An 8,077-nucleotide genomic window follows, 5' to 3' on the forward strand; every position below is an offset into this window, starting at 1 on the left:
TAGTCCATGCATTTCAATTGCTATATAAGATTTATTTATCCATTCTCATGATGTTTCCAGTGTTTCGCTATTGTGAACAGTACTGTTTGATCATTCTTGTATGTACCCTTTTATTGTTATGGTTGCTATTATGATGGTGATGATGCAGAAATCGCTCTCTGGTATATATCATAGAGTGGAACTGCTCCATTATAAGGGATGTACATATTCTACTTTAGGAAGTAAACCCAATCAACTTTTCAATGTGGTTGTACCGAATTATACTCCAACTAGCATGTGTAAGATGATTCTCTCCAACATTTAGTATTGTCGACATTTTGTTTTTTGCCAATCGAAAGATGCAAAATGGTATGCCAACAGTTGCCTTGATTTTTATTTTGCAGACTACTGATTACTCTGAGTGTCTCTTTACATGTATCGTAATCACATATATTTTCTTTTCTAGGACGTGACTACTTATGTCTTTCGCTTCTCAAGTTGTTTGTAGTCTAAACAAGTCTTGCTGGTACCTGAAATGAAAGTTCCAGGGGGAACCATTTTTTTTTTGGGTTTTGGTTTTTTGGGTTTTGTTTTCTGTTGTTGTTGTTGTTTTGAAATGGAGTCTCACTCTATTACCCAGGCTGGAGTGCAGTGGCGCGATCTCGGTTCACTGCAACCTCCATCTCCTGAGTTCAAGCAATTCTCCTGCCTCAGCCTCCGGAGTAGCTGGGATTACAGGCACCCACCACCACGTTCAGCTAATTTTTTGTATCTTTAGTAAAGGCGGGGTTTCACCATCTTGGCCAGGCTGGTCTTGTACTCCTGACCTCATGATCCACCCACCACAGCCTCCCTAAGTGCTGGGATTACAGGCATGAGCCCCCGTGCCTGGACAGCAAGTTCAGATTTCTACCCAACTCATTTGGCAACTGAAGTGATAACCGTAGCTCCAGTTATCAGGAAATATTGAATTTCCAGAGGTTTCCGAATAGTGAGGGAAGAACAGTAAACGTGGACACAAATTTTCCAATGCATACCTACATAGGAAACTGCAGGTCCAGTTCTTTTAAAAAAATATATTGATAGTCAAGAGAAGCAGGCCAGGCACAGTGGTTTACACCTGTAATCTCAATACTCTGGGACGCTGAGGCGGGAGGAGCGCTTGAGCCCAAGAGTTTGAGACTAGCCTGGGAAACAAAGTGAGACCCTGTCTCTGTTATAAAAAACAGAAATAAATTTTGAAAGGGATTTCATTCTTTGTTAACGCTGATACTCCATTGTATGTACATACCACATCTTGTTTCTCCATTCATCTAGTGATGGACATTTGTGTGGTTTCCATCTCCTGGCAGCTGTGAATAATGCTGCTGTGGGCATGGATGTACAAGCCTATGTCTAACACTGTTTCCAAACATTTAAAATTATGTGTTCCTGCAATGTACAAACTGCCTTGAGTCTATGTGACAAGCTAGTACAAACTGATCCCCCATCGGCTAGGTCATGCCATCACAGCAGTATCAGTTTTAAGCTAGGAGGCAGGGACCATGACTTTTCCAGGTTCTGCACAGTATCCACAGTGCTCAGCTCCCAGGACACATCCAATTCTCACCGAGCGCTGGGACACAGAGGCAATACGGACCATGTAGGGGTCTGCCGAGGCTAGACTTCACAAAGACCTCCAGGGCCGGCGAGGTCCAGGTTATCAGTGCTTGCCATGGCCCCGCCTTATCAGAGGGCTATTTTGCCTTCATTTTGATTAGCCAAGTACTTTATAATCATTTACTAATCGGACTTTTCCATTATCAACAACCATCACCTGATATGTGGAAAAGGAGTATTTGGACAGGGAGGGAGCCAATTTTATATGTAAATATAAATGCAGCCGTAGAGACCAAACCTACTTTGCTCTTGGGAAATAGTGGTTCAATTTAGCTAAGCATCAAAATTAAATTTGCTGTCCTACATGAGAAGCCATAGTGCTGAGGCTGGCATGTCGCCCACTGCACCTGAACATGGTGTTAAGAACCAGCCAACCAAAGTTTGGCATTAAGACCACCGGCCTGTACTCACTCCATCCCACATCCTCCTCAGTCTCCTTTGAGCTTAGAGCTTGTAGCAATAAGAAGGGTAGTGGGGTAAGGAGCATGACCTGTGACAGCTGATCTCAAAAAGGTGAGCCCAGGTGAGATAGATATATATATATACACAAAACCACTCAGCTCTGAGCGACCTGCCTCAGTGACTCACACATTCTCTCGTCCAATAATGTCAAATAGGGGCTTCCAAATTCCACTCTAAATTTCAACTTCCGTAGTCTTTTCACTGATTCTTGGCATGTGAAAATATACAGATTTTTAAAATTTTTCTTTCTAAAATGAGCATGTGATATATGTAATATAAAACGCATTTTACTTGATTTTTTTTTCTTTTCTTTTTCTTTTTTTTTTTTTTTTTGAAAGAAAGAAAGAGAAAGAGAAAGAGGGAGAGAGAACAGGAGTCATGCTCTATTGCCCAGACTGGAATGCAATCTAAAAATAGGTATTAAAAACCTCTTTTATGCTGATAATTGTGCTTAACAGCGGAGACAGGAAGGAATAAGGGAAGAAAATAACAAACAGCCAGCCAATATTTCATTTAAGTCTGTGAAATGCTATGCAAATGCTGAAGAGTGATTTACTTCCAACTATGTGGTCACTTTCAAAATAGGTGTAATATGATACTGAGAAAAATGTACGTTCTGTGGACCTGGGGTGAAGAATTCTATAAATATTCACTGAGTTTACTTGTTCCAGGTCTGAGTTCAAATCATAGATGTCCCTGTTAACTTTCTATCTCATTGATCTGTTGAATATTAATGTGGTGTCAAAGTCTCCCACTATTATTGTGCGGGAGTCCAAGTCTCTTTATAAGTCATTAAGAACTTGTCTTATGTATCTGGGTGTTCCTGTATTGGGTGCATATATATTTATGATCATTGACTCCTGTTGTTGCATTGATCCTTTTACCATTATGTAATGTCCTTCTTTGTTTCTTTTAGTCTTTGTTACTATTAAAGTCTATTCTGTCAGAGACGAAAGTTACAACTCCTGTTTTCTTTCTTTCTTTCTTTCTTTTTTTTTGCTCTCCATTTGATTGGTAAGTCTTCCACCAGCACTATGTTTTGAGTCTTTGTGTGTCCTTGCTTATGAGATGGATCTGGGTACAGCGAACCGATGGGTTTTGACTTTTTATTCAATTTGCCTGTCTGTGTCTTTGATTGGGGCATTAAATCCATTTAAATTTAGGATTAATATTGATATTTGTGAGTTTAGTATTGTCGTTTAATGCTAGCTGGCTATTTTGCCTATTAGTTGACATAGATTCTTCATTATGGCGACACTCTTTACCTTTTGGTAAGTTTTTGGGATGACCGATACTGGTTGTTCCTTTCTGTGTATCGTGCTTCTTTCAGAAGCTCTTGTAAAGCAGGCCTGGTGGTGATGAAATCTCTGAGTGCTTGCTTGTTCGTAAAAAATTTTATTTTTCCAGGCCGGGCACGGTGGCTCAAGCCTGTAATCCCAGCACTGTGGGAGGCTGAGGTGGGTGGATCACGAGGTCAAGAGATCGAGACCAACCTGGTCAACATGGTGAAACCCCGTATCTACTAAAAATACAAAAAAAAAAAATTAGCTGGGCATGGTGGCGCATGCCTGTAATCCCAGTGACTCAGGAGGCTGGAGAATTGCCTGAACCCGGGAGGCGGAAGTTGCGGTGAGCTGAGATCGCGCCATTGCACTCCAGCCTGGGTAACAAGAGGGAAACTCCGTCTCAAAAAAAAAAAAAAAAAAAATTATTTTTCCTTCATTTATGAAGCTTAATTTGGCTGGATATGAGATTCTGGGTTGACAATTCTTTTCTTTGAGGATATTGAATATTGACCCCCACTCTCTTCTAGTTTGGAGGGTTTCAGCTGAGAGATCTGCTGTGAGTCTGATAGGCTTCCCTTTATGGGTAACCTGAGCTTTCTTTCTAGCTGCCCTTAGAATTTCCTCCTTTATTTCAACCCTGGTGAATCTAATGATTATGTGTCTTAGGGTTGCTCTACTTGAGGAATATCTTTGTGGTGTTCTCTGTATTACCTGAAGTTGAGTATTTTCCTGCCTTACTAGGTTAGGAAAGTTTTCCTGAATAATATCCCGAAGAATATTTTCCATCTTGGATTCATTCTCTTCATGACATTCAGGTACACCTATCAGATGTAAATCAGGTCTTTTCACATAGTCCCACATTTCTTGGAGACTTTGCTCATTCCTTTTTACTCTTTCTTCTCTAATCTTGTCTTCTCGTTTCATTTCATTAAGTTGGTCTTCGACCTCTGATATCCTTTCTTCTGCTTGATCAATTCGACTGTTAAAACCTGTGCGTAGTTTGCGGAGTTCTCGTATTCTTCAGTTCCATTAATTCACTTATATTCCTCTCTAGATTGTCTATTCTCGTTAGGATTTTGTCAAACCTTTTTTCAAGGTTCTTAGTTTCTTTACATTGGGCTGGACATGTTCTTTTAACTCACAGAAGTTTCTTATTATCCACCTTCTGAAGCCTAAATCTGTTAATGGAACGCACTCGTTCTCCATCAGGCCTTGTTCCCTTGTTGATGAGGAACTGTGATCCCCTGCAGAGGGAGAGGCATTCTGATTTTGGGTATTCTCAGCCTTTTTACACTGGTTTCTTCCCATCATTGTAAATTTATCTACGTGTCATCTTTGTAATTACCGACTTTCGAATTTAGACACCCAACTTTTTGATTCCCAGCGCCAGAATCTGAGCAACCCACTGCACCGGCCAAAACAGCGGCATTAAGATTTGTGGTGCTTTTGTGCCCCGGAATCTCCAGTCTGGCTTCCTCCTTGAGTCCCTTTTTCAATCAGCTGTGTAAACGACTCTGCCTTCCCAGAGCTCCAAACGTCGACCAAAAGGGGATCCAGTCCTTTTACTCTGCACCAAGAACCGCCGTGCCGGCCACAAGAGTCGCACTGGTGACCCATGGGGCTCCTCCGCTGGGAATCTCCTGGTCCGTGAGCAACAAAAATTCGTCTGAAAGTGTGGCGTCCTCTCTTTCCCTGTGCTTTCACTGGGAGCTACAATCCTGAGCTGCTAGTAATCAGCCATCTTGGATCTCTCTCGATTTTTTTTTTTCTTTTTGAGACATGATCTCACTGTGTCACCCAGGCTAGAAGGCAGTGGTACAAACATGGCTCACTGAAGCTTTGACCTCCTGGGCTTAAGACATTCTCCCACCTCAGCCTCCCAAGTAGCTGGGACCACCAGGCCCGGCTATTTTTTTTTTTTTTTTTTGAGGCGGAGTCTCGCTCTGTCACCCATCCTGGAGCACAGTGGCACAATCTCAGCTCACTGCAATCTCCACTTCCTGGGTTCAAGCGATTCTCCTGCATCAGCCTCCCAAGTAGCTGGGATTACAGGCATGTGCCACCATACCCAGCTAATTTTCTGTATTTTTAGTAGAGACTGAGGTTTCACCATGTTGGCCAGGCAGGTCTCAAACTCCCGGTCTCATGTGATCTGCCCATCTCAACCTCCCAAAGTGCTAGGATTATAGCTGTGAGCCACTGCGCCCAGCCCGCTAATTTTTTAAATTGTTTGTAGAGACAGGGTGTCACCATGTTGCTCAGGCTCGTCTCGAACTCCTGGGCTCAAGCAATCCTCCCACTTCAGCCTCCCAAAGTGCTGGGATTATAGGTGTGAGCCACTGCACCAGACCTTGAAATCATTTTTTTTTTAATAATAAAAAAGAAAATCATCCGCTCTAGCCCACTGAAATCGTTGTTAACACATAAAAACCACTTGCATTGGTAGTTATCATATTAAATGTTTGTGTGTGTGTGTGTGTGTGTGTGTGTGTGTGAGAGAGAGAGAGAGAGAGAAAGAGAGAGAGATGGGGTCTACGTTGCCCAGCTGGCCTTGAAATCCTGGGTTCAAGTGATCCTCCTACCTCAGCCCCTTGAGTAGCTGCGACTACAGGTGCATGCCAATTTTTATGCTATACATATATTATGGGGTTTTTTTTCTTTTTCTTTTTCTTTTTAAAGATGGGGTTTCACCGTATTAGTCAGGCTGGTCTCGAACTCCTGACCTCAGGTGATCCACCCACCTCATCCTCCCAAAGTGCTGGGATTATGCTGCATATATTATGTTATTCATTTTATATGTGCAGAATATTTCACAATAAATTTAAGAATTTGTATGCACTAGCTCTACTTGTGCTGTAATTTTTCCATTTTTTGACCATGATATTCTCACTACACATTTCCATATCATACCCTGAATTTTCTTATCTATTCTTCTTATGTATTCTATCTATGTATCTCTGGCCTAAGGAATAGGACAGCAGAAGGAAGCAAGCAGGTGTCAGAAAGTTCACTTCTACAAAAATGATGCCACATTCTTATTTCACTATCTGAAAGAGAAACTGAAAAGACAATAAAAGATAGCTACTTGGTAACTGAGAATCTGTGCTTTGCAGATTACGGACAGCCAAATCTTAATGGCCTCATTCAATATATTCTTTTTTTTTTTTTTTTTCATTAAGCATCTATTAAATGCCTCTGATGCATGAGGTCCTGAAGCTGCCAGAATGAATAAGAACCCTGTCCTGGAGAACCTCAGTGTCAAGTGATTCTATAAACCAGTGGTTGGCAAACTATGGCCCATAGGCTAAATCCAGTCATAGCTTGTTTTCATAAATAAAGTTCTTCTAGACACAGTAGCTCATCGCCTGTAATCCTAGCACTTAGGGAGACCGAGGAGGGAGGATCATTTGAGGTCAGGAGTTCGAGACCAGTCTGGCCAACATGGGAAACCCTGTCTCTACTAAAAATGCAAAAATTAACTGGGCATGGTAGTGGGCACCTCAATTTGGAAGGCTGAGACACGAAAATTGCTTGAACCCTGGGGGACAGAGGTGCAGTGAGCTGAGATCATACCACTGCACTCCAGTCTAGGCAACAAAGAGAGACTATGTCTCAATAAATAAATGAAGTTTTATTGAAACACAGCCATACACATTATTTCACCTTTTGTTTTTGTTTTTCTCTTAAGAGACAGGGTTTCACTCTGTCACCCAGGTTAAAGTGCAGTGGCATAATCAGAGCTCACTGCAACCTTGAACTCCTGGGCTCAAGTGATCCTACTGCCTCAGCTTCCCAAGCAGCTGGGATTGCACCACGCCAGGCTAATCTTTAATTTTTTGTAGAGATGGGGTCTTGCTTTGTTGCCCAAGCTGGTCTTGAACTCTTGTACTCAAGTGACCCTCCTGCCTCTACCTCCAAAAGCGCTAAGATTACAGGTATGAGCCACTGTGCCTAGCCTGGTTTATGTATTGTTTACAGTTAATTTCACTGTATAATGGCAGATTTGAGTAGCTTTGAAAAAAATCATATGACCCAGAAGCCTAAAATACTTACTATCTAGCCCTTTACAGAAAATGTTTGCTGGCCCCTGCTTTTCATTTTATTTATTTATTATTTTGAGATAAGGTCTCACTCCATCACACAGGCTGGAGTTCTGTGGTGCAATCACAGCTCACTACAGCCTCACCTCCTGGGCTTAAGTGATCCTCCTACCTCAGCCTCCCAAGTAGCTGGGACCACAGGTGCCACCACGCCTGGCTATGACCCCTGCTTTAGAAGAAGGAACTAACTGTGGACTCCTTAAATTTCTGAAGATTCTGAGAGGACTTGGCCCTACTCCTTTCAAGAAGCCCAGATGCTCTGAGAACGAGGGAAGGTGCTCTTGCTACTCAGAGTGTCTCCCATAGACCCACATCCTCAGCATCCTCTGATAACCCAGACATGCAAAATCTCAGGTCCCACCCAGAACTACATCAGAATCTGTGACTTAACAAAATCCCCAGGTGATTCGTAGTTACACTAACGTTTGAGAAGCACTGCTTGTATGAGTCAGGGTCCTCCAGAGAAACAGAACCAACAGACTATGTGTATAGGGAGAGTGATCGACTTTAAGGAATTGGCTCATGTGATTGTGGAGGCTGGCAAATCTGATATGTGCAGGACAGGTGGGCAGGCTGGAATCAGGCAGGAAA

The sequence above is a fragment of the Sapajus apella genome, unplaced genomic scaffold (assembly GCF_009761245.1).
Source record: "Sapajus apella isolate SASKATOON/1434 unplaced genomic scaffold, GSC_monkey_1.0 scaffold29, whole genome shotgun sequence".
Lineage (NCBI taxonomy): Eukaryota > Metazoa > Chordata > Mammalia > Primates > Cebidae > Sapajus > Sapajus apella.